The sequence below is a fragment of the Canis lupus genome, chromosome 1, assembly GCF_048164855.1.
Source record: "Canis lupus baileyi chromosome 1, mCanLup2.hap1, whole genome shotgun sequence".
Lineage (NCBI taxonomy): Eukaryota > Metazoa > Chordata > Mammalia > Carnivora > Canidae > Canis > Canis lupus.
This window is the reverse complement of record NC_132838.1, coordinates 76,072,769-76,098,822: the sequence shown is the minus strand read 5'-3', so window position 1 is coordinate 76,098,822 and position 26,054 is coordinate 76,072,769. Positions and strand designations below refer to the sequence as shown.

The window sequence follows — 26,054 nt, the reverse complement described above, 5'->3', positions numbered from 1 at the left end:
CCTTGTTGTCTCTAGCCAAAGTCAAAATCACATACAGTACAGTCAGTTCTTGGACCATTACAGACCACCTCTTTTTTCAGCTGTGCTTTTTAAATTCTTCCCTGCCTACTTCTTTCTTCCCACTTCTCTAACCTCAAGACCTCATGCTTTGCAGGGGAATGAAGAAGTAGCCATGTGGATCAACGGGAAGCTTAATTTTGCTGGCTCCTGGAAATGTCACTTGTTGGTTTTGTGTGTGTCTTTGTCTCTCTTTCCCTTCCTTGCTGGATCCAATAGACCATGTACCCATACCTTTGCTCTCATCTGCTCTATCTGTATGACTCTGGTCTTCAGTTATTTCTGTTTCAAACCTTCCTGACTGCCCAAATTTGACCTCTTTAACCCACTTCCTCCTTGCAAATGTTTCTAAACCAATGGTCTCATGTGGAGAAGAAACCCGGATACAGTAATTTGAATTAGAAAAATAAAAATTCTTTAAAAGCTAGAAAAATTGTAAGAAGTGATATAATTCAAAGGGAGGGACACTGACAGGGAAGTAGGACCCATTGGGGAACAGCTACGCTCCCAAAGTTGAGCAGGTGGAGGGAATAAGGCAACTAGATAGTCCATAACTAGATGCCTGTCATGGATGCTTTTTAACTATGACATGTTCTCGTGGTGCAAAAAGCCTTGCCTCACATTAAGGAGTTGTTTTCTGACCATGTTTCATGGAGGAGTTTATACCATTACTTTGCTTACAACTTCTTGGAATATGGCCGGATAGTTTATTCTAGAATGTTCCTCAGTCTTCAGAGTATAGAAACAGTTTTAAACCTAAACTTATCATTGATCTTAGATTTTTGGGATCAAGGTTTTGAAACCAGTGAAGACCCCTGAGTTGAATTAGAACTGGCCTCTATTCCTGTCTGGCTCTCTACCACTTTTTCTGTCTCCCTGCACATGCATCTCATACCTTACCAATCAGGGCCTTGACTTTTTGACAAAGAGTAACATGGAAAAAAAAATGTTTTTCTGACATATAGCTTAGGGAATTATTTGTGTCCTACTGGGTATTTCCTTCTTCCTAGCATCCACTGAGTAGGTGCTCAATATATATTTGTGGAGGGGCTCCTGGATGGCTCAGTCAGTTAGGTGTCTGACTCTTGATTTTGGCTCAGGTCATGATTTCAGGGTTGTGAGTTTGAGCCGGAATCCACACTCAGCAGAGAGTCTGTTTGAGTTTCTCTTTCCCCTCCCCTACCTCTCCCTCCCTGCACATGTGCCCTCTCACAGATAAATAAATAAATATTTATATATATATGTATAATGTTGAATGAATGAATGAAAGAAATTCTGTAAGTGTTCTTTGGGAACATTTGGGAAATATTCCCCATCTCTCCCAATCTAGTGAGACCACTTTCTCATGTCATGAATAGCGCTTTTTACAAACTATGTTGTGCTGATTTGCCACTGTTAACTAATTTTAACCAAATGGTAGCTGTTTATGGCTTTTTGCATAATGCCTGGCACTGCCAATAAATTTTTGTTGAATCAATAAATGTCATGCTTTATGTCAAAGAGTTTTTGGTTCTTGGAGGATAAAGCAAACAAAGCTTTTAATTTACAGAACAAGGAGATTGAAAGGAACATTGAGAAGTCTTCAGGTACATTTCCCTGATTCCCAGTGGTCATCATCTACTTTGCTCCTAAATACCCACAGGAGGCTCTTTTTTTTTTATTTTTTTTATTTTTATTTTTTTTAATTTTTATTTATTTATGATAGTCACAGAGAGAGAAAGAGAGAGAGGCAGAGACATAGGCAGAGGGAGAAGCAGGCTCCATGCACCGGGAGCCTGATGTGGGATTCGATCCCGGGTCTCCAGGATCGCGCCCTGGGCCAAAGGCAGGCGGCAAACCGCTGCGCCACCCAGGGATCCCGGCCACAGGAGGCTCTTTAATTGTGTGACGCATAGCTTTTTCTTAAGAAACCTTCATCTTTATTTACTTCAAGAAGACACAACTCATGCATACCATCTTTTAAATTTTCTTTTTTAACTCTTTTTTTCCTTTCCAGGAAAAAGAAAGAACAATAAGGCATGCCAAGGCTATGAGCAGCTTCTGGGTCAAATACTTTTAGCTCACATGTGGAGTAGAATTAGATGCCTCCAAATCCAGATCCTGGCTGTGAGCGAAAATCATCCTGTACTCTGCCTAAACCTGCCATGTGAAGACAAAATTCCAAACTTCTGTAGCATGATAGAGACTCAGGGCTCCTACTCACAATAATCTGTTCTATGTAAAATTCCAAATAGTCCCACTTCTGATTTTTTCCAATTTGACAAATGACAGTTCAGCTAGCATCCAGGGCCGGCTTCTCATCAATATCAACAATGTCTGGATGAAATGAGACATTTAAAATGTCTTCATTTAAAATTCACTTCATTTAAAATTTAAGAGACTGTAAAAAAAGATAAGGAAAGTAAGGGACTGTGGAATAAAGGACAAAACTAGATCCCTAAATCCTTCCCCACTGAGGCATCATGGAAGTGCCTTGGGTTCTAGCCATCTAGGTTGTTAGAAACAAGTCAGATATCATCTGATTTGAGGAAGGGAGAGAGAGGTTTTTTAAACTTCCTTCACAAAGGCAATTATTGTCATGTGTTTTCTGTGTTTTAATTCACTTGCAGGGGAAAAAAGCACCTCAATAGTTCTGGCCAAGCTTGTCCTGAGTTAGTGGAAACCTACTTAATCACCTGGTGTGATTCATGTGGACCTCCCTCAGAGGTTAAGAGAGAAACAGTGCTCTTCCTCTTTACTTTGCATAATTACTTCCAACCTCAGAACTTCTCTATTCAAATTATCTGTGTCAAACATTCTTCTACTTAGATGACCTCCCAAATTTTCCTCTCCATTTAACAAGTTCTTCAAACTGGACAGGCTCACCAGGCTATTCAAGGAGTAGGTCAATTTGTGTGTGTGTGTGTGTGTGTGTGTGTGTGTGTGTGTGCAGAGTAGACGCACATTTCCCATCCAATTCTGTGTTGAGACTCTTGTAAGTGGGTACTACCCAGCTAACTTCAGAGTGAACATGGGCTCTGTGACTCTGAAGGCCACAGGTCCTAAAATCATGCTGACTCATAGGCAGGACGAAACCTCAGCAATGTATCTAAAGAACACCCTTTAGTAAGAGTATTCTTTAAAAATTGCCTCGATTTTCACCGTTAGAAAGTCTGAGCTTTATCTGATCTCTCTTGCTGTCAATTTTCCACTCTGTCTCTCCTCTGGATCCTTTGCCCATCTTTGAGTTTGGAAAAATCTTTTAGTTGCCCTATTCTAAAAAGACATACTGTAAATATGGACGCTTGATAAATGTGGTATTTGTCACGTGGGGAAAAGATTGTTTTTTAAGTGATGCTGAAATAATTGGATGCCTGTGTAGAAAAATGAAAACTTGATTCCTACCTTATGTTATAAATAAGATCTAATTTCAGGACAACCAGAGTCCTCAATGTGGAAGTCAACAACAAGTTTTTGGAAAAATATGGAAGGGCATCTTTATGATCTTGCAAGACAGAAAAAGTTGTCTTAAACAGGATATATAAAACAGAAACACTTAATAAATAATTGGGACCACAATGTAATTAACTTTTGTGCATCCAAATATTGAAGGGTGAAAGACAACTTAAGAAGTATAGAAGTCATTTGGAAACCATATAACTGAAAAAGCGCTTGTCTTTGGAACATAAAAAGAACTCTTTCAAATCAGTAGAAAAAAAGACAAAATCCAGTAGAGAAAACAGGTGAGAGACTTGAGCAAGCATTCCATAAAGTTGGTATCTAGTGGCCAATAACAAAGGAAAAGTAAAATGAAACCTCAGTGTTACACTACTTAGTATACATCTACCAGAATCATTGGAATTAAAAAGCCAGATAAATATTAGTGAGGCTCTGGAGTAAAAAGAACTCACACTCTGTGGATGGAAGTGTAAATTGGTAAAAACTACTTAGGAAACCAGGTTGATTAACACTATATATACTCATTCCCAATGACCTAGCAATTCTACTCCTAAATATAATGCTAAACAAGTCTGTTACATACACATCAGGGGACATGTCTGAGAGTGTTTAGAGCTGCGTTTGTTTGTAGAAGCTCCTAAAAGCTCCAAGCTTAATGACATAAATGTCCACCAAGAGTAAAAGAGATAAATTGTGTAATGTTTATGGAGAATACTGTATATCAATGAAATGGGATGAGCTCTAGTTACACAAAACACCATGGCTAAGTCTCAGAAATACTAAAATGAGCAAAAGAAGTCAGACACAAAATGATTCATCTTGCCCAATTCCATATAAATGTTTTAAAATAAGCAAAATTTTCTTGTAATTTTGTTTATATAAAGTTTAAAAACAGGCAAAAGCAGTGCTTGTGGATTCATAATTATGAGTTTAGACATAAAGCAAAGCAGGGGAGTAATTCCTATAAAGTTAGAATCATCGTCCCCCCAAGGGAGAGGGGCAGTTGTGACAGATGTGTGGGATTGGGGCATCTGAGCTGAGGGATGGCAATGTCCTGTTTCTTGATGTGGACGGCACTTTATAATACGTTGTCTATCTGATTTTGTGTGTTTTTCTACATGTTATATTTTACAATGAAATCTTTTTGGGGGATGCCTGGGGGGCTCAGTGGTTGAGCAGCTGCCTTTGGCTCACCAGCATGATCCCGGGGTCCTGGGATTGAATCCTGGATCGGACTCCCCACAGGGAACCTGCTTCTCTCACTGCCAATGCCTCTGTCTCTCTGTGTGTCTCTCGTGAATAAATAAATAAAATCTTTAAAAAAATTTTTTTAATAAAAAAATCTCCCTGTCTAATCTTGCTTCCCCTGAGCCTGTCTCTCCTCCCCGCTCTGCTCTCTGCCAGGGGAAGGAACGTCCACTCTTCCCTCATTTGCTCCCCTTCTAAGCTCCCACTCATAACACCACCTGCCTCCCATCCCCACTCCCGGTCACCGGTGACTTCTTGGTTGGCAAATCCAGTGAATTTGTCTTTGCTGCTGCTGATGTAGTTCTCTTTTCCCTTGGCTTCCCCAGACTCTCCCCTCTCCTGGTGCTGCTCCTCATTCTCTCCCTGAGGATGAAGATCCTCTGATTGCTCCAACCTCCCAGCTCCATAAACACTGGGGCTTCCTAGGTTTCTCTTATAAGCTGGTCTCATTCATGCCGCTGACTGGCTCATCACTGTGCTAACAGCCCCCAAATGCACGATGGCCCCTTCTAGCCTCCAGATGCACGCATGCCTGGAGCTTCCTCCCCATCTTCATCTAGGGGTGGAGAATCACCCTAATTTCATCCAATGGGCCTCAAAATGAACTCATGGTCTTCCTTGCTCTAACTCTAGTTCTGAACTTCCTGTCTCTATAAAGGGAATCACTTCTAGGTTGAGCTGTCAAGCTAGATATGTTGACTAGTCACTCTCTTTAACCCCCTCACCTAGCACCATGAGCTACTACTATTATGTTCACACTGCATGCTAGGCACTTGCTAGGGTCTTAAGGTGTCCCCACTAACCCCACAAAAATTCCTGTTTGGGAAATCTAATGTCCAATGTGACAGTATTAGGTGGTGGGGACTTTGAGGTGATTAAGCTATGAGGGCAGAGCCCTCAGGAACGGGATCAGTGCCCTTATAAAAGAGACTCCAGAGAGCCCCTTGCACCTTCTGCCCTTGAGGACACAATATGTAGATGGCTGTCCATGAGGAAGTGTGTCTTCACCAGACACCAGGTCTTTTAGTGCCACAGTCTTACAGTTTCAGGCAGCAGAACTATGGGAAATAAATTTTTACTTATAAGCCACCCAGTTCATGGAGTTTACAGCAGCCTGAACAAACTAAGACAGCACAGTTTTTAAAAACAAATACTTTCTCCCCCTAACATATATTAATTCATTTAATTCTCTCAACCCCAAGATATACTATCATTATCCTACCTTTCAGAGGAGAGAACGGGAATATTCACAGCCAGAGCAACTCTTACCTCACCCTGACTCAACGCTAGTTCCACGCTGAGAGGGCCTCCAACCAGTATTGGTACTTCTGCCCTGTGCTGGTTTGCACCATGATTATCATGCTACCCTTCTAAGTGGCATCACAACCACACACAAATCTCTTTCCATTTTGTCCACCCTCGACAGGGCTAGTCGAGAGTACTTTAACAATTGGATAGTGTAAATTCTGGTCGATTTCTCCCCAATGTTTAGCATTCATGGAGGTCATGTGATCTGGGGCCAACTGCCTACTCTCCAGCCCTTGCTCCTCATCTTCTCTATCCCGAGCACATACCCTCTTTCGGGAAGTTCTGTTTGCTTGCAGTGCTCTGCTGACACCCCTCCCTGTTCAACTGGGAAATCCCTGCCCCTCTTTTTAGCCCTGAGAGGCTCCCTGGTCAGCCCAGCTCCCCTGCATCTGTATGTACAATGTACCCTGTGCCAACTTTTGGCATTGTCTTTTTTTTGTTTGTTTGTTTTTCTTTTACATCTTGTTATAATCATGAATTAGTTTCCGTCTGCTTTGCTTCTGGAGGGCAAGAATAGTGTCTTATCCCTTCTTGCCTTGGTATCCCTTTCCAGCAGTGGTCTTAAATAAGGGGGGAAGTTAATGATTTTGCTGAGTAAACATGTGTCTTGTCAAACCGCAAGCGTTGGAAGAAATAACCTGGTCACAGCTTGTGGGTGTTGGTGTGTGGAATTCTCCTGAGTTTGATACCTGGAACTGCTATGTTTGATAGAAGAGAATGAAGGATAGAAACCAGGGCTATCTTTGATGGATGTGTGTCCTCCTCACTGACTGGGATGCCAACCGCTGGTGATATGTGCCCCCTTCCACTGCAGAAAAAGGGGGGGGGTCCTGCTTCATCCTGACTTTGATTCTATGCCATTCTGTCCCTACCATAAAAGAAGGTCCCTCTTGAACCATAGAAGACCCTCTGCTTTATGTTTTTTTCTCATTTAACCCTATGAAGGCAATTAGGATATGCCACCCCAAAAGATGCCACTTTGGCATGATAGTTATTTTGAGCTGAAAGCTATTAAGGAAAAGCAGACACAGAAAGAGCTCTTTGGTCTTCCTCCCTCTGTCTGAAAGCAGGACATGAATTTCCTTTGTTCCTCTGTCCCCTCTTCTACCAGTGAGAGGAGAACACTCTTAGTCACCGGTAACAGAGGTAAGATAGCATAAACCTCATGTCAAACCTTTTCTTCCATTAGCTCTCCCCATATATGTCCTAGTCACTTCCCAAATCTATTGGCTCTTAACCTCTTTCTCTCCTTCTCTTTTGCCTAATCACTTTTCCACAATTCTTTTTCCTTTGTTAAAATGGTATATAAGCCCCTGAGTTGTTTAGATTCCTTGAATTTTTTATTTCTTTTCTATGAAGCTACATGAGCCTAACATTAAAATATTAATAAATTTTGTATGCCTTTCTCTGTTTAATCTGCCATTTCTCAGTTTAATTCACAGACCTCAGGTGCTAAATCTAAGAGGGAAGAGGACAAAACTTTTCTTCCCTTACACTACTAACTTTGAGAGAAGATCACTGTGACTACTGTACAGGCAGCTGAACTGAAACTCAGGGAAGGGACAGTAACTTATGGGTAGAAGACTTAGGACGTGTGCTAAAGCCCTTTTACCTTCCTTGTTCCTTTCTTTGCCAGTGCCTAAAACTTTGCATTGCTTTCTTTGGTGACCCTGAATCCCAAGAGGTTGCTGACCTCCATCAATGTGGACTCCCATGCCAGCTTAGGGAAGGGACCACAACCTGGGACATCTCTGAAAAACCCCCATCTCAGTGCCAGTCAGGACACACGGCATTTCCCTGTAACAGGGCTCCTTCCGGGTCTCTGCAGCACCCAGCCCAGAGGTAAATGGCATTAATCACTCAGTGAGTTTTGGTTGATGACATGAGACTGGTTTGCATAACCTGGCTGCACTGGAGAGGGGAGCACCCAGGCCACTGTCAGACGGGCTTTGGGACCTGGTGTAAGAGAAAGAAACCCTCAGGTGTGCCCCTACATCCTGGAGCTGGGTTCACCCCCATTCTCTCCATTTTACTAACTCTTTGGAAAATGTAGGCAGGGCCTGTGAGCCCAAAAGAAAAGCCAGAAAGGAAATTCTTGTTTCCAAGTGACAGGGCAAAGTTAGGGATCCAAACAAGTTCAGTTAAAAGAGATTTTTCATGTTTATCAACAGGAATAGTTCAAGAAGGAAAAAAAACAATAGGTTTTTATTTTTTTTTAAACAATAGGTTTAAAGAGTTTCATGAGAAAATCTTATGGCATTCCAGTAATCCCACTGCTTTGTTCAGAAACCTGCCAAGGTGGTAAGAAAAGAGCCTTATCCCCATTGACGTGGTCTTAAACACAAGGCAACACGCCTGTCTGCTCACCTGGAAGCCAGTGTTGCTGCAGCCCTTGGCTCTGGGGGTTGTCATACCCGTCAGCTCCACAAAGTCTCTGCTGCTCATGGAATTGGCTGGGCTCCGAATTCTTTTCAGATCTGGTCTAGAGGTTCCTCAGTAGCTTGAAAGGGATCACAGCCTCTGCTGATGTCAGGCTGCCACCTGCTGTTTGTGGCACCTGGGCAAGGCTAGCATTCGAAATTTAAGATTATCTGTTGGGTGGAGTAGGTGAAAGGAGTGGTTTTAAGGGAAGGAAACCCTTCCAGTTCAGGTCCACTGGACCCACCTCATACATTTTGGCCTTTTTTTTTTTTACTCTGGAAAACTCTTTCAGTGCGCAGGACAGAAAAGGATGCTTTCTCAACAGTCGTGAGTGAAATAATCTATTTCCTGTGGGTGGTGCTGGGGACTAGGAATCTTGGAGGAGGGCCGAGGGCCTTTAGGACTAGTTGCTACCCATTGCCAATATTCTGTGCTTGGTCTAGGCTTATACAGTGGTCTTGAGTTATCGTCAGTAGAAGCAAAAACAGGTGTGGTAAAATGAAGTTAATAAATTGCTCAAAGGTCATTTGGCTAATCAAGGGACGGTCAGAAGTCTTCATGTCTAGGAGATTCCAAAGCCTTTTGACTACATCCCTGTCCACAGACTGGACTGCTTTCAAAATCTACCTCCTAGAGATGCATACATGCAGCAGAAAAATGGAATGTGACCAACTGCTCACTTAATAAAAGTATTTTTAGGAAATCATTAGCTCGAGGATTCTTTCAAAAACGGCAGTTTCCCTTAGTACTTTTAAAATGAAGTACAATTGTGGGCCTCTTTGGAAATCTGAAAACGCTTATGATAAGTGAAAAGCTAGAATTAATGAGTGATATACTGCATACAGGTGGATAAAAGAATGGAAGAAAATATCAAATATTACTAATGGTTATTTCTGGGTTGTGGTGTTATGGGTGGTTCTTATTTTCTCCTTCATACTTTGCTGAGTTTTCTATCATGATTTACTATAATGATTAAGAACTCACTGAAACCACATTGCCTGGGTTTAAATTCTGTCTCTACCACTTCCTGCAGCAAACTATAGCTCAAGAGCTAAACTCAGCCAGCTACTTTTTTTTTTTTAAGATTTATTTATTTATTTTAGAGAGATTGAAAGAGAGAGAGGGAGAAGGAGCAAGCATGTGTGGGGTAGGGAGAAGGTATAGAGGGACAATCTCAAACAGACCCCTGCTGAGTATAGAACCCTATGCAGGGCTGGATCTCATGAAATAGACCTGAGCCAAAACCAAGAGTTGATTGCTTAACCAACTGTGCCACCCAGGCAGCCCAAGGTGCTTATTTTTATACATACAGCCTAAGAGCTAAGAATACTTTTTAAATTTTATTTATTTTTATTTACTTATTTTATTTAATTTTTTACTTTCTGTGATTTCTACTTTTATTCATTTATTTTTTAAAAAAGTTTATTTAAATTCAATTTGCCAACATACAGTATAATACCGAGTGCTCATCTCATCATGTGAGTTTTTAGGTTTTTAAATGGTTGGAAAAAATCAAAGGTATAGATATTTCATGACACAAGCAAAATATATTAAGTTCAAATTTCAGTGTCTATAAATAAAATTTTGTTGGAACACAAACATACCCATCCACTAATATATTATTTACAGCTGCTGTTGCTCCACAGAGCAGGGTTGGGTAAACACAGACTGATGGCTGAAAGTCTAAAATATTCACTACCTGGCTCTTTATGGACAATGTGTGCTGATCCTTGACTGACTATGTGAATATAGACAAGGTACCGTGTTTTCTGTGCCTCAGTACTTCATCTATAAAATTGGGATAATAGTTGTCATTTTACACTATATGATTGAGATGCCAAAATGTGTTAGTACACTTAAAAATACATGGCCTGGTGCTGGGCACATACTAAATTTGTTGTGATAAGATAATATTTATCTTAAAATGTTAGGAAAAAAAAGCACAGTGATCTCTAAACAGTAGTTTGCATGTGTTTTAGGGACAAGCTTTCTCCCTGAGGCCAGGTACACCTATGGCTTTGCAGGTGACATGTTGTGCTTACACGGGAAGGCTTAGCACTCCCACTAGATTGTCAATCCAGTCTCTCCCCAAAGCCCACTGTATTGGCGGTGTGGGAAGGGTGATCTCTGACTTCTCACTGTGTGCTCCTGTACACACCCCTGTTCCAAGTCCTCACCATGTTTCAACACCATCAGAGCTTACTTTATGGTTGTGTTCTTTATTTAATTTCACTGATTAATGGAGACTTGGGAATTTTGATCAGTTCTTCCCCATAATTGTGATATGCCATGGTAAGTTGGCACCATGTTACCAAATGCAAAAAGTCCAACTGTAGGTGATCAAGAGAGGCAAGAAAAACAGAAAGCAGATCATGTGGGGAAATTTTGTTATAAAATTGTTGGAAGAAGCCAGCTGTTACAACCAGCTATCAAAAGCACCATGAACTCAAGACAAATCTACTTAGAGCCTGGGTAAAATTCTTACTCTGGAAAAAAACAAAAAACAAAACCCAAACTATATTCTGCTACTTGTTATAAGCGTAGGTAGCTGGACTGACATACCTGACATTCTGCAGATACTCTTATATGAACCTTTTATAATGTAAAACCTAGTGTTTTCTTTGCCCCCAGGCTGTTTTCAAGCTTAAATCTGAAAAGAGTACAAACATTTTTGATAACATATCACTGTGCAAACAAGAACACTCTATAGTGCCGATTGAAAAACACAGTGACTTGCCCCTTCCGTGCTCCACCTCCACCAGTGAAAAGGAAAAATGGAGACCTAATTAGAACAAATTATATGTACAATGATGATGCTAAAATGCAAAATTGACGGTCAGTCATAGAGAAGTTTTAACTTAAAATGCTCTCTATCTGAAACCTATTAAAAGCTTTAAGAACTAATGAAAATTCAGACTCTTTGCAACATTGGTTAAAATGATCAGTAGCTTAAACACATTTCATATGTAAATAAACATGGGACATGGGCACAAAAAATGATCAGTAGCTTGGTAGAAGCTATGGTTCATTTTGAACAATTTGGAAATAGAAATTGTGATCAGAAAATGAGGTGAAAGACCCTTTCAACTTTACAGGACTGGGTGATTTGGGATGGTCAGCTAAGAAGGGCTGTTACTGGGAAAAAAACATTGCAATTTCTGGAAAAGGGAACACCCAAATATGTTTTCTATATCACTTCATAACTGTTATGGCAAGAATCTTGAACAGGTGATAAACATAGATGAAAATTTTGATGAGAAGAGTATTTATAATGTTGAAACTTTATAATTGTGAGACCTGAAAGATGCATTCTTAACCAAATGGTCACCAAGAATGGGACAAAGCAACATCATGTGCCTCCCGATATGATGCACAAAGCAGGACAAATCACTTCTGAGGGATTCCTGCCCCAAATGCGTGACTCAAATCTAACAATAAGGACATTAGAATCAGTTACAAAATAAAATGGCCTGTGTTCCTTCAAATCGTTAAGGTCATGGGAGGCAATGAAGGCAGAGAGACCATTTTAGATAATAAGATACTCAAGATACAGGGTGAATAAATGTAACACACCATCCTGCAGTGGATCCTGGACTAAGGGCAATGTTTGTTATAAAGGACAATATAGGGACACATTGAACAAATCTGAACTTTGGTCATAGCAATATATCCATGTTAAAGTTCCTCATCTTCATAACTATACCGTGTTACATAAGTGAATGACCTTAGATAGACATTGGATATTTAGGAATAGAGGGGTATGATGTAATTTATTCCTGAATGTCTTAGGAAAATAAGCAAATGGTAAATGTACATGAGTATGAGAGAAAACTTAAAAAAAGCAAATGAGGCAATGTGTAAATGGTGAATCAGATTAAGTTCTGGGAGTTTATGTTATCCTTGCAGATCTTTTGTAAGTTTGAGATGATCTTGGAGTAAAAAGTTAAAAAAGAGATGTTTTTTGAATATTCACATATGCAAATATATAAATATAGTTTCTGCCTGTTATGTATGTAGGTAATGAAATGGTTAATTTATATATGTTTTATATACACAGTCGCTCTGGAAGGCAGGATCCAGATTCATCCTGCAGGACCTGGTGCACGAGGTCAAAGTTGGATGAGATCATACTCTTCTGCTTGAGGTAATGTAAGGCCTCCTTCAGGCAGACTACTTGGTCTTCATGAGCTAAGCCATGCAGATGATGGATGAACAGGAGATCCCAAAACCTTGCCTCCCTTTTCCCTGACACGGTCAGCGAAGTCTATGCTTCTTAAGAGTGGGAGCTGCTGTCAGCCACATGGCTGTCCTCCTGTTGGATCCATGTGTAGTGGAGGGGGGCCATGCTGGCCTCAGAGCTCTGTTGTGAGACACTCAGTGGCCTGTGATGTGCAGGATGGTGTGGACATTGCCCTGATGCCTGCTAAGCAGTTTGGTGAGTACCTTGCACTTGTATGTATGGTAGGTTCTTTCAAGGTTGAGGAATGGAAGGCTTGCAACCGGGCTGCCCTCACCTGATGTTGAGCAATGTTTTCCACATTGGCTGACGAGGGCTCTCTTGTTGCACTGTTCTCTTGTTAAAATGGGTTTAACAGTCACATAACACTGAGTATACTCCGAACCGAAGGTCTCATATGCCACTTGGAGGAAGTAGAACCACAGAGTTGTAGGCAGCTGATGGAGATAAGAGCTGCCTGACATGGTCAGCACGACCAGATGCTCACCACTTCCAGAAAAAAAAAAAAAAAAAAAAATATATATATATATATATATATATATATATAGTCTTTGAATCTTTGTATTATCCCACATATTTTCTCCTATGTGGTTAAATGCAGATTCCATACAAATTTTATTATTTGATTACAGAGTTGGGATGATTTATTAATAAAAGCCTCTAAATTCTGTTATGGATGGAGGTTAAGATTTTTGGTATATGGATTTCCTCTCATATAACACATCCATAAAATGATGTAAGATCTGTCATTACTCAGTCAAGCATCTGGCTCATAATTACAGAATGCCAACAGTGACATCAAATTTCCAATCAGTGACATTGAATTAAAAGAACTTAAGCATGTACCCCAAATGTAAGTTGTTCTAACATTTGATGTAAATGTAAAAGTAAATGTTTAAATGACATCTTGAGCTCACTTACATTTTCAGCCGTACCCATCACTATGCTATAATTTCACATATTATCAAAGCTTGAGATAGTGTTGGGGCTCTTAAACCAGGTAGGAGCACACCTAGAAGTTGTAGCATTATTTAGGGACACTAGGCAATATTGGTATTTTATTCTATTCACTCTACTGTACTAGAAACATTTTATAAGCAGAAAAGTACTATATTCTACATATGCCTTGTAACCTTCACAAATGGTCAAAACTATGTAAAATCAGGCAAGACAACCTCAATTTTTGAGTTTTTCTGTTAACTTTAGTTTGTTAGTCATCATTTGCTTTGTCAGCATTCATTAGCAGGATTCAAAACTTATCAAAAATTATAAAAAAATTCCAGGTAACTTCTATTCATTTACTCTGTGCAAATTAAAAAAAAATTTAAACATTTGTTTATTTGACAGAGAGGAAGAGCCCAAGTAAGGGGAATGGGAGAGGGAGAAGCAGACTCCCCACGGAGCAGGGTGCCTGATGCACGACTTGATTCCTGGACACTGGAATCATGACCCAAGTTGAAGACAGACGCTTAATCAACTGAGTCACAGAGGTACCCCGAGTCCGTGCAAATTTTAATGAGTAAAAGAAAAAAAGAGATCCTAGTCCCAGCTTCCTCTTCTGAGAATTGCACATACAGAGCTACTGTTCACCATTGTTCTCTGTTGGTAGAGTAACAGGGTAGAAATGCCTGGGCCTCGACTCATCTTGTTTGTTCTCATCCTTGCTCACAAGTCTTCCAGACCCTTCAGACTCTGTTTTGGATTGGAGAATTTTCACTTGAACTTGGACTGGTTCTTTTTTTTTTTAATTTTTTTTTTAAATTTATTTATGATAGTCACAGAGAGAGAGAGAGGGAGAGAGAGAGAGGCAGAGACACAGGCAGAGGGAGAAGCAGGCTCCATGCACCGGGAGCCCGACATGGGATTTGATCCCTGGTCTCCAGGATCGTGCCCTGGGCCAAAGGCAGGCACCAAACCACTGCACCACCCAGGGATCCCATTGGACTGGTTCTTTCACCTTGCTTGGTCCTCAGCTCCCAAGTGGGTTGTCTCAAACCTCTGAATCCTCCAGCTGGCCCGCCTCTAGTCCAAGGGCCTGACTATCCCTGCACTGTTGAATCTCCCTGCAGGCACAGGACTCTTGCTGGGGGCAGCAGAGAGGAGCTATACAAAAGCTTGGAGAGCTCAGATCTTGGCTTCTCAATGCTGTCCGCCTGTAAGGAACCAGACAGGTATACCTAAAACGTGTGCTAGAAACAAGGAAGCTTTTAAGCCTGACTGAGTTTGTATCTAAAGAAGTGATCTGAAAAGGGCATCAAAAGGCATCCAAGTCAAGGTGATTTTAACACCAAAAAGAAAATGTTTATAGTGGAATGGAAACACATCAAGTATATGAAAATTCATGAGTCCATAATGAATTTGAAAAAAGAAAACTCTAGAAAAAAAAACTCTCATATTTGTGGTATTTTAACCAGGATTAATTCCTTACTGTGAAAGTTAGTTCAGGGGAAAAGTAAAACATTTATATTGTCTGGTAGGAATTACATTCAAGGTAACCAAATAGCCCAGTTGACGAGGTGGTATACTTTATATAACAATGCTAGCAGCAAATATAAGAAAAGTGATAAGAATCAAATGGTGTGATTTGGAGACCCCTTGAGTAAGGATGATTGGTTGGCATTAAATTATTTGGTGGATAGTTGGTGTGGTGCTGGACAGGGTATGGATCTGAAGTCTACACACAGGTGACATTCTGGCATAGGGAAGCACGAAAGGGTGGAAAAAGGAGATCAGGCCAATATTGAGAATGGGTCTACCTCTATTTAAAAATTAATTTTTATTAGAGAGAGAGAGTGTGTAAGTGGAGAGGGGCAGTGGGAGAGGAAGAGAGAGAATCTGAAGCAGGCTCCATGCTCAGCATGGAACCCGATTCGGGGCTCGATCCTATGACCCTGAGATCATGAGATCATGACCTGAACCAAAATCGAGAGTCTGAAGCTTGGTTGACTGCGCCATTCTAGTGTTCCAACATTTCTTTTAAGTGGGCCCACCAGCTATTATGAGCCTCTGATGTGGGATAGTATGATGTATGTGTTATCACTTCTCTTTTTGCGTGTGTTATGTTTTGGTTTCTTTTTTTCTTTTTCTCAAGAGCTCTGAAATGAGATTGCCTACTTCTACTCCTGATTCCCCCACTTCTGGGTTGGGATCTTGCGCAGTTTATGCAGCATCTCCTAGCCTCGGTTTCCTAGACCTCTTAGAGTTTTGTGAGGATCTAATAATATCTGTGAGATGTTGGACCAGAGCTAGACCATACAACACTCAATAAAGAGCTAAAGATCATATTGAGAATTTTGCCTGAGCTCCTGAATGGAGTCCCTGTTGCCTGAGGTGGGGTAGTCTGTGATGGGCAGTGTTGGGGACAGAGACTCTTTAAACATCTTGTAGAAGGACTCCTTGCTTCACCCCTGAATATTCTTGCACACAGTCCTCCTGGGCATTAAAACCTCTCCTCCACATGGAGCCCTATTAATCATTGTACTTCAGTTTCATCTCAGTCTTTCGTTGGATAATGGCATTTTAAGTGCAGTAATAAGTGCAGGATTTTTGGAGTGAGGGGGTGACAGTGTAGTGTTTGAAACAGGAGACATACAGCAGTCAGGAGACAGTAAAGGGGACCATGGAAATGCCCACAGCACCACTACAAATCAGATAAGAAGAATATAAGTTAGTTTGTGACAATCATTGCAAGCATGAGGAAGAAGGGTGGGTCAGTGGCCAAGGGTCCTAGACAAGAGTTGATTTGTGTGTACTGTTTTGATTCTTCAAAAGAAAAATGTCTTGGCATGAGTTGGAATAAATGTTAGTAGTCAGTTCTGATTGATGATAACATGGTTGTTTATTATTTTACCCTTGCATTTTCTGTGTGGTAAGCACACAAGGTGGTACTGGTTAAGAACAGATTACCTGGGCCCTGTCCTAGTTCTATTACTTATTACTTGTGTGAACTGGGGCAGTGGCTCATCCAGTCTCTCTTTTGTTACGTTATAAAGACTGTGTGAGTTTATATGGAAAGCACATAGAGTAATGCTCAGCACAGAGCTAAGGGGTATTGAAGCGTTGGCTGTTATTCTTAGAATTAAGAATATAGTTATAAGTAATTATAAATTAATCAACAAAGGATTCACAGGGTTTTACAAGTACAAAGAAACCTTGCAGTCTTGATCAAAGAAGTTCTGGGAAGGCCCTAAGACTCCCTCCGTGTGGGCCTCTGTGTGGACTGCCCCACGAGACCAGGAGCAAGGAGTAGAGGGAAGGCCAGCAGTGTAGATGCCCAGAACATTTACTTGATTCCCTCAGTGCTATCCCAAAAAATAAAGGGCCTTTCCTTATTAGTAATGTATATACAGGAAGCTTGAATTCCAAGAAGCAAGACACAAGGCTGTTTTCACACTCTTCTACACTACAAAGCTCCCCCACCCCAAAAAGTTTATCTTTCAATGATAACCTTTGCCATCTATGCATGCAGTGGATTGGCCTCACTGCAGATATGGATTATTTAAATGTATATCTTGAAGCCCAGTAGGTTTTCTTCTCCTTCGATTAGTTTGTAAACCACATGCATTTCTACCATCTTTGCTAAGAAGAAATTATACCTTCCTTATATATTGCCTCTTAAGTGCCATGACCCTCTCAGCATGTTTATTAATTTCTGATTTTGCATGTAGAAGAGGAAAGCAAATAACTCAAGTTTAGTCTTTAAAGGAGAAATACTCATGAATGCACACATATTAAGTCAATAATTCTCTCTGTAACTCACATCTCTCTGTATCTTTTGTTTTTCTCCTCGATTCACTGCTTTGTTTCCTTAATGTTTCTTCAAAGTATTTTCCACCTTAAACTTGACTTTAATTTTCCCCCACCTTTTTTTTTAAAGATTTTATTTATTTATTTGTTAGAGCAAGAGAGAGCTTGAGCAGGTGAAGTGGCAGACAGAGGGAGAAGCAGGCTCCCCTCTGAGCGGGGAACTTGATTCCAATGTGATACTGGATCACATCACCCAGAGATCACGACCTGAGTGGAAGGCAAAATTGAGTGAGCCACCGAGATGCCCCCTCAATTTCATTTCCTAAGAGACTCTACAGCTGAGGTAAATATTGATTACTGGTTATTTTTTGCTGAGAGAAGCAGCTATGGTGTGTAGGGTGCTCAATGCCAGTCTGTAAATAATTACCTCACATCTCAACAGACCTTATTTATCCACTTCATCTGCAGGTTACTTCTTAGTTCCTTGTGCCTCATCACACTGTAGAATTTGCTCCAGTGTCCCCAGTAATCCCTCCTTGCAAGCTCATAAATGCTTGGCAGTCCTTGCTCTAGTGATGCTGGATCTTGGCCCACTCTGGCCACATTGTCCTGCGCTTTGGCCACCCTGTCTATCGAGACTCCTCTCTCAGTCATTCTCTCTTGGTTGCCTTTGGGGCTCCCCTTCGTCTACCCTTGGAGTGTCCCTAGGGCTTCCTTTTGTTCTGCCTGGGATGAGTGACTCAGTTTTCACAGATAAGATCCATCATAGTATGTCCTGAGATCATTCAAATGTTTTGCATGCATGCTGTGATACTGTGACTTAAATAAGAACTATGGAGTTGGGCTTTGTTCTCCTTCTTGGCCCAGAACTCTCAAAGACCTGTATAAATCCCCAAGTGACAAGAGCACTAGGAGCATCTTTTCTTCTTTTGAGGTGACTCTGGGTGGGCTCCTGGATAGCTCCTGGATGGGAGCTGGCCCCCAGAGAGACCTGACCATGATTAGAAGCTTGGAATTTTCAACTCCAACTCCCATTCTCCAGACAGGGTCCTGGAAATTGAGTTATTGATTAATCATGCGTACGATCATGCCTCCATAAAATCCCAATGGTACGGGGTTCAGAAGGCTTCCAGGTTGATGAACACAGAGACACACAGAGAGAGTAGTGTGCATGGGGTGGGCATGGTAGCTCTGCACTCCTTCCCACATACCTTGTATGCTTCTCTTCTATCTGCATGTTCATCTGTATCTCTTATCATCTCTTTTCCTAGTAAACTGGTAAATAGTAAGTACTACTTCCTTGAGTTCTGTGAGCTTTCTAGCAACTTAATGGAACCTGTGGAGGGGGTTGTGGAAACCTCTGATTTGGAGCCTATAGATTGGTTGGAAGCACAGATGACAGCCTGGACTTGTGACTGGCATCTGAAGTCTGTGTGTGTTTGGGGGAGGGATGGCAGGAGGTGGAGTCTTGTGGGACTAAGCCCTTAACCTGTGGGAACTGATGCTATATCCAGATGGTGTCAGAATTGAGTTAAATTATAGGACACCCAGATGGTGTCACAGAATTGCTTGGTGTGTGGGTAAAAGCCCCCACATCTGGTGTCAGAAGTGTCATAGGTTGGTGGTCGAGTAAAAGGGAAGTGAAGAGAGAGAACAGGTGTCTCTTCTACATGTATCCATACATATCTTCCTGGGGATATGGTCTGGAGCTCTCATAATTCTTAAGAATCCGTGGCCCCATGAGAACCAGTGGGGAGCAGGTGGGAGGAGATGAGGGAAGGACACAGATGAAATCCAAGTTTGCAGGTGGCAGATGATCCACACCCATATTAGGAAAGTGCCCATTGGACATCTCCACCTGACGAACCCATAGGCGTTTCCAGCTCACTGTGACTAAAACTTAAATCACCCCTCACCCCCTCCAAACAGGTTCCCATTCCTGTTTTCTTTCACCTGTGCATGGCATTGCCCTTCACCCTGCTTCCCAAGTCAGGACGTTGAAGGAGAGTTTAACTTGTTACTTTGCTGGCACATCTCCCACTGGACCAATCTGTTTTCCCTCTCTGTCCTTGCTTCCTTTCCACCCTTCAGCATCTGCCCTGTCCACATACATACTCACCAAAATCAAAGCCACAGTTTCCTTGCCAACTTCTTACCTCTCATTCTTATTTGTCTAGGTAATATTTACATGACTGCCCAAGAAGTATTTCATACATGGACATTTCATCAGGTCATCCTGATGAAATATTCTTCAGTGGCTTCCCATTGCTCAAGGAAAAAAAACACCCAAACCAGGTTAAGGAAGGCCTTGGTCTTTGCCTACACTTTTCATTATCTTTCATTCACCTGCATGATTTGGTCAGCAATGCCAAATTCCTTGTGATTTGTAGAACTTACCAAGCTTTCTCACTGCATTGTACATGCAACTTCACCTCTGTAGGGAACTTCACCCTCCTTACCTCCCTCTTCATTCTCCAAGTCCACCAGGAAAAGCTCCCCATACCTTTTAAGCCTCCCATTCAAGGGATACCTCCTCTGTGACGCCTCCTGGCTTTCCCAGGTGACATAAGCAGAGAACACACTGGCAGTTGCCAGAGGGGAGTAGGTGGGGAATGGGCATGAAGGGGAGTGGGAGATACCGTCCTCTATTTGTTTTAAAAAAAAAAAAGTCCTGGGATGCTTGGGTGGCTCAGTGGTTGAGTGTTTGCCTTTGGCTCAGGATGTGATTTGGGTCTGGGGATTGGGTCCCACATTGGGCTCCCTGTGAGGAGCCTGCTTCTCCCTCTACCTATGTCTCTGCCTCTCTCTGTGTGTCAAATAAATAAATAAATAAATAAATAAATAAATAAATAAATAAAATCTTTTAAAAAATGTCCTGATTTCTTAATAATAAAAAAGTACTACCTTTGTTAAGCATTTTTTCTTTCCTCACAGATGGAGAACTTATGGAGCTCTCCACCTAGTTAGTTCTGGGGTTTGAAGAAAAAAAATTGCATTTGCATTTGAGGCTGTCATAGGCCAGGAGAGGAGTTAGGGAAAGTAGATAATTACCCCAAAGTGTGCTTAGCCCTGGGCACAGTACCACCTTGCATTTTGTTTAATCCCCACAGTTGCAAATAAATCTCAGCATGTCATAGAAGGTTGGATGATACCAATGAAATTAAATAAGTGACCACCACATGTAAACTGTAACATTCTCCATATATCCCTTTCATTCCCTTTTAGCTTGGGAAGGTTTGGATGCCCAGACCTCCTGCGTGTAGGTTTTCTTTTTGTTGCTTCCATTAATCTTGCTCTGATTCTCTCAATATAGAGCAATAGTGTGGGCTTGTGTAAATCACTTAAGGTTGGAGAGCCTCACTCCAGTAGAAAATGCAAATGCAGTATTAGGGGGGTGTGAAACCTGGAGGTATGTAGGTAGGTGGGCTTCCCAGGTAGGTACCTGGGAAGTGGGCAGATCCCAAGAGTCTGGCTTATGTCACCTGGGGACTGGACGAAATCATATGGTGTTTTGTCTTTCTCTCTCTGATGTATTTCTTTTTGCATAAACAGAATTTGATACATTTTCTGAAGGAATGTGTAAAAGAGGGACCAAAAAAAGACATTTTCTAATGATTCTTATAAAGATAATTTATTGTGCCTTTGGGTAAGCAGTGTGCTCATCAGGCACTGGCTTTTTTCCTAACAGCTGGAGAGAGAATGCTGAATGGCAGCAAATGCTTCCATGGTGCAGTGTGCCAGGCTGGCTCTAAGTGCAACTGCTTACTGGATCCTCACACAGTCTGTGGTGCTGCTCATGATCCCACTTCATCAATGAGGCAGCTCAATGAGGTGGACCAGAGAGCGTGCTAGCTCCCCGTTAGAGCCAGATTCAAACCCAGACAGACAAAACCCAGAGTCTGTGCTCCGAGCCTCTGGACCACACTGCCTTTTCATCCAGTCCCTGCTCCTGCTACTCCCCTTCAGCTTTCATCCATCTATGAAGAGCATTTTCCTAAGCTCAGCACCTATATTACCTCCTCACGCCTTCACAATCACCCTGAGGCAGGTTCTACTATTTTCCTCTCTTTTCAGACTAGGAAACAGGCTCAGAGACAGCAAGTAACTGGGTCCTCATTACTTGATCAATAAGTGGGGAAGCCAAATGTTCACTCTCAAGTCCCAACTCTAACCCACCCCGATGTATTGCCTTTCTCTTAACTCAAACAATGGTAGCCTAATCAGAGACCAATACCCTGAAGTGACACCATGAGGGAACCAGTTAGGCTTCCAGGTGAGCCTGGCTCACCTGCCTGCTGGAATGGACCTGTCAGCTGGGTGGGCTGTGGGTGTGGCCCGGAGTGGGTGTGTCTGGTGGGCGTGGTCTGCATGGGTGGCCAGGGTGGGCGGGACCTGAGCCCTGCCTGGAAATAGTCTATTGAGGTGTTGGATACAGGCTTCTGCCCTCATAGGGGTGGGGAAGACGAGCTAACTCAACACTTTGGGAGCTGGGATCTTCTGAGCTAGTTCTAGGGACACAAACCATCCCTGTGTTGAGGGAGCACTGTGGTTCACATGAGGCTTTAACCCCTCACTAGCTGTGTGATGGGGGTCCTTGACCTCTCCTCTGTCTCAGAGGTGGCTTAGAGGGCTTAGGGGTAAACAGCCAATACATGTTAGTGGGTTCTGCATTCATGAACTCAGATACATCCTTGATAAGAATCCAGACCATCACTGTATTGTACACCTGAAACTAATATTACATGGTATTTTAACTTACAAGAATTGAAATAAAAACTTTTTAGAAAAGGATAAATTGAAACAGAGAGAAAAGAAAGAATTCAGAGACCACTCTATGGAAAACGTCGTTTTCCAAGTGCAAGCATCTTCCCTCGGGTCCAGTCTGAACTTCTCTGGCCTGTGGTTCTACAGATGGTGCTGCTTTTTGCTGGACACTCTCCTGGGTTCTCTTCCTTCTCTCCAGGTCTTCTCTTCTCCTCCCAATCTTGGAGGGTGCTGCTTCTCTAGAGGTAGTCTCTCAGGGATTTCCTGGCTCTGAAAATGTAAGAAAAGTGGTGCTTCATGCATTACCCTCTGTGTGAGTATTGCAGGTTGTGTGTTCTGTTCACCTTACTCTAATCTCCCTTACTGAGGACTCATGAACATGGCAGGCAAGTGGTTAAGTTTTTTAAACTTTCTGTATCATTTAAGTGTTGTAACAACCCAGTGAGTTAGGTACTCTTATCATTTCCATTCTCAAGCTAAGGAAATTGAGACTTAGTGAGATTGAGTTGCCAAAGTTTACGTCTTGTAAATGGTGTGTTTTGGATCAAATTCAGACATCAGGCTCCAGAGTCCATTCTTAACCACAAAGCTCTGTGGCCTACCAAGGGAAGATGAAAATTTTATTTTCTTTCTTTCTTCTTTTCTTCCTTCCTTTCTTCTTCCCTCCCTCCTTCCCTCTCTCTCTCTTTCTTTGTTCTTTCTTTCATCTTTTCTTTTTTTTTAATTTATTATTATTTTTTTTTTTAGCGGGGCAGGGGCAGAGAGAGAGGAAGAGAATTCCTCACTGACTGTGGAACCTAACACAGGGCTCCTATAACGACCCAGAGATCATTATCTGAGTCAAAATCAAAAGTCAGAGCCTAAACTACTGAGCCACCCAGGCTCCCCTGGCAGAGGAACTCTCTAACAGATAAAACTGGCTGCTGTTGGGGCAGAAAAATGTACTCTTTTTTCTTTTAAATTCTTTGAGTGGTCCAATAATTCAATTGACATAAAACAGATAAACAAGAGAAACATAATTTTGTACAGTGGGAACCACATCAAAACATGAGACTCAAAGAAGTGACAAATCAGGAAGCTTTTATGACAATATATATTTTTTTGTATTTACTGTGATCAATCGACAAGACAAAGAGGTTTGGGCTTGGGGTAGTAAATTGGTGAAGAAGTAACAAGATTTGTTTATACAGCCTTCTTAACTCTGCATTTGCTATGTCTGGTGATAAGGATGTCTTCTACTCTCCTGGGACAGGTACCTTTCATCCGGCAAATTTAGCTCTTGCTTTCAGTGAGACAAAGGATGGTCAGGGCATCCGTCTTGTACTGGCTGTATGTCAAGCACCTTTCATTCAAAATAATCACTCTGTCAAAGTGGCATATTTTGGGGTGACCTATTCAGTCCTCTTCACTGCAAAGAAGAGGACTGGACTCTCGTAAGTAGAAAGTCTGGATGGAATTGAAAGGGTTCTTTTACTGGGTATAAAATATGTATAAATTTGAGGGACTCCCTCAACTCAGCTTCTGTAATCTGTGCCATGGGAGCTAAACACAGAAATACAATTGATCCCATTATCTACAGATGTGCAAATTCACCTACGTTCTAAAATTTATTTGTAACCCCCATGTCACTGCATATGGCGCCTTAGCAGTCATTTGCGGACATGTGCACGTTGGAACAAAATTTGAGTCACATGTTCCCAGCTGCACTCAGACAAGGCGACACACTACCTTCTTGTTTCAGTCCTTGTACTGTAAATAAGTGTCCTCTTCCCTAGCTTGTGCCACATTTTTTGCATTTTCGTGGTTTTTGGTGGTGATTTCACTATTTAAAATAATCAGTCCTCAAGTATGATGCTGAAATGCTGTCTAGTGTTCCCTACGGCAGGATGGCTGGCTTGTATCTTATGGGAGATACATGCGTTAGATAAGCTGTGTTCTGGCCTGAGTTCCAGTGTCCTTGGCTGTGAGTGCAGTGCTAATGGATCAGCCATATACATCCAATAGGGGTCTTTAAACAGAAACACAGACAAAATGAAGCTGTGCATTGATCTGTTGAAAAAAATGTGACCAGAGGTTGACAGGAACTGAACCATGCATTTTCCTTAGAAACAATGATTTGGTGCTTGCTAATTCAGTGTTTACAATGAATTTGTAACAGAACTGCAGGAATAGCAAGAATTGACTGTATTCAGCCTAAAGCTGAAAAACATACATTTTTTCAGTGACAGTAGGAGGAGGCTTACAAAAGGTATTGCACCATAGGGGAAGTGTGCTGATAAATGTGGTACATCTTTGTGAGTATAATAAATATCCAGGATTAACTTCACTTTGTTAACACTAAATGACTTAGAAGATACTTCTTTCTAGGACCTCAGGAAGATTTTATGTCATTTGACCCCCAAGAGTAAAATTTCCCTCATTATGAATTTTCTTTTGCTCACGCTTAGGAGGGAAATTGTACTGATGATGGAAATGCAATCTCAATTTCCTCTTTGTCCTGGAAGTGCATATAGATTCCTGGTGGGCTTCTTTCCCAGTATTAAAAAAATGATCTTATTTTAAGCTCAGTCATATAGAAGACATAAATGGGTTGCAAAAGCCTTTGGGGGTTACTTGGATATGAGGGACCAAAGTGGGAAGAAAACCAGGTAGGCTGGTATGAGGAGTCTAGGGTTGATTTTTTTTGTCATTTATTCCTTGAGTTAGCCTGAAACTTCAAGAAAAAACTCTTCTCCCCACATTTCCCTCTTCCAGTGTCGTTTACACCACTCTGCCTGCTGTATTAGTCATGTTCTCCTTCCTTTCTGGTTGCATAAGTATTGATTCATGGCCTGTTTGAAAAATCTTCCTTGCTTTATTTAAATAATTAATTAATTGATTGATTGATTTATTATTATTTTTTTACTGAATTTCTGAGGTTCAGACTCTAGTCTGACAAGGGGACAAGGGGAAAGAAGGCAGTTCTCTTCTGCATCCCCTCCTTCCTTTGCCAATGCCACTCTGGGCTCATTGCTGATTCCCAACAAAAGGCCTTCCCTGGGATGGTGTCACTTTTAGATCTTGGCCCTGACTGGGTCTCCACACAGAGCAGCAGATCCATATTTCTCAGGGCCTCTTGTTTTTCCCCAGCCAGGGGAAGTCAGGGTTCTCAGAATCTGGAGTGGGAGAGCCTGTTAAATTTCAAGGACAAAATCATGTGACTGGGGAATGACTGTGAGTTCTGTGAAGATTGCCTCTCAGGCTGTGACTTTATCACCACGACTATTATATTAGTAGAAGTATTGAGTAGAGGTATTGCTTTCGTTGGTCTTCCAGTCTTTGCAGCATGTTCTCTTGAAACAGAAATGCTCTTTCCCTTCAAAATGATCACTTGAAGCTGGTGTTAAAGGGATGCACACAAGATCCGCACAACTGGAGAGGCTGGCTATCTGTGCTTCACATTTGTAACTGGCATGGCATTAAATTAAATAATGAATAATACATAGTTAGCAATATTTTTTAAATTTTTTTTTAAATTTATGATAGTCACACAGAGAGAGAGAGAGAGAGGCAGAGACATAGGCAGAGGGAGAAGCAGGCTCCATGCACCGGGAGCCCGACGTGGGACTCGATCCGGGTCTCCAGGATCACGCCCTGGGCCAAAGGCAGGCGCTAAACTGCTGCGCCACCCAGGGATCCCTTTTTTTTTTTTTTAATTTAGCAATATTTTTAATAGAGAAAAAGAGGTGAAGCTTCAAGGCCTCATGACTTCAAACCAAGCAACCAATTTACCAAATGATCAAAAAACTCCAAACCCAAAACACTCAAGCGAGATGGTTGTGTGTATATATAGGAG

At 41.6% G+C, this 26,054-nt stretch overlaps 1 pseudogene; it reads right to left on the bottom strand.

Annotated features, from left to right (window-relative positions):
• LOC140605828 (solute carrier family 28 member 3-like) overlaps positions 1-5,193 on the bottom strand; it is a 52,250-nt pseudogene extending 47,057 nt beyond the window's left edge.
• Positions 5,194-26,054: the final 20,861 nt, after the last annotated feature.